The sequence below is a fragment of the Penaeus monodon genome, chromosome 31 (assembly GCF_015228065.2).
Source record: "Penaeus monodon isolate SGIC_2016 chromosome 31, NSTDA_Pmon_1, whole genome shotgun sequence".
Classification (NCBI taxonomy): Eukaryota; Metazoa; Arthropoda; class Malacostraca; order Decapoda; family Penaeidae; genus Penaeus; species Penaeus monodon.
The window spans coordinates 4,992,844-4,994,744 of NC_051416.1; positions in this window are offsets into that span (position 1 = coordinate 4,992,844).

A 1,901-nucleotide genomic window follows, 5' to 3' on the forward strand; every position below is an offset into this window, starting at 1 on the left:
AACAAACAGTACTCTCTCTTTCTACACAAGTACCATAATCACCACACCGCACCCATTTTTCATGCATGTCCCCTACCTATTACGAACACGAACACAAACCCAGTAACATTATAGAAAAAGATAAGATGAATCACGGTCTCAGTAAAAATTAATACTATAATTTTTCCCCCCCTTATGAACCCTGGCCTCCCCCCGTCCCTAACCCTCACTATACCACTGCACAAAATCACTGTTTTAGATTTCTTGAAATTTCACTCGGTGTTGCATGTTTCCAGGTTTTTGTGGCTTCTACGTGATCCTTTGGCTGCCTTTCTTTATGCATTCCTTCATTTCCGCGAGGTTTATTTGGAAGCGAGCCATGTTTCTTCGTGATTAGCAAGACTTTCATTATTTGCAACTGTTTTGATAATCTTTCGTTCATTTACTATATCTCTTGCATTTTTCTTTTATTTCTTTTTATGTACTACGAATCTTTAAACGGTTTCCCTTACTGTTTGTTATCAACCTTTCTACCTCTTACTTCCCTATCTATCACGCTTCCTCACCTCTTGTCCTTTATAAAATCTCAGAAGTTCTAAGAAATTAGAGTTCTCCCCATTTCTCTTTCCCATTCTCTCCTCACTCCACTCCCACCGCGTTGGTACACAAGAAGGAGTTTAATAATTCAACCTCTTGTTGTCAGTGTAAAGTTTACTTGTAAAAGAAACTAGAATGACGCCTACAGTGATGGCAGGGTTTACGAGTGTTGCTGCAGTACACCCCGGAAAAGAAGCACCGGCCGCGTAACAACCGAATTCCCGATGGGCACAGCACTCCTTCTGAGCTTGCTTGCCGCCCCCCTCCTCCAGGCGAGAATACTGCCCAAGGGAAGCCCGATGAGGCCGACGCAATGACTGCGGGTTCGATATACAAGGTCGAGCAGCGTTTTGATATTAAATTTCGGATTAATCTCGTGAGGGTTTGGTGCAAGAAAGGGCAATGAAATTTTTAAAAACTTTGTGACAACGGTTTGGAATTTGGTATCTTTAAAGGTGGAAAGTAAAATATTGTGATTCTGTGTCGGGATTTAAGATTTAATATGAAGCCCTCCAGGGAAGGGGAATTTCATTAGGTCTCGGGCACTGGCTGCTCGCTCTTTCGCAACGAAATCAATATAAGACAACATATGGCAACACCACACTACAAAAAAATCCGGAATTCTTTTGGGGTCGAGAGCTCGACCCTTTCCCCTCGGTCTTTGGGCGTACATGCGCGGCGCGGGAGGCGAGATATTTTTTTCCCAGTCGTTTTTATATCACTTAATTAATCACTTTTTTGTGAAGGTGAGCCAGTCTGCAGTAACATTGCTCGATTTGCCGTGAGTGTGTTTAAATTTGAAACATGGTGGATTCACTGTTGAATATTGATATAATATTTTTGTAAAGCTTATGAATGGTAAATCAGTTGATACAGATATGAATAATTTTTTTAAACGTATACAGTATGTAACAAAAAGTAAATCGTGCATCAGATGTTCTGTGCAAACCAAATAATCTGCATTACCAAGTAAAATGTTTTTCTTTAAAATTCCCCACGCGTTTTGATATTCATTACACTCACATATGATTCTGTATATATTCTTGTAAAACAAATACTGTAAATTTGCAGCCCAGATTTCATTAATAGTTCTCGCATCAGCGTCCCATAAATACATTAAAAACTTCATAACTCTAAAAATCCCCCAAGTGCAGTATAAGGTTTTTTACAGGTATTACAAATCATGTAATATCGTTCGTGCTGCTAATAGACATTCGCGAGTGTTTCTATTTACTTAAAAACGCATCCCTCACTTCCAATGGGACGCTAATATGGGCCTCGGAACGGAAGCTTCGTCGTCACGAGGACATTCGCGCCTTTCCGAA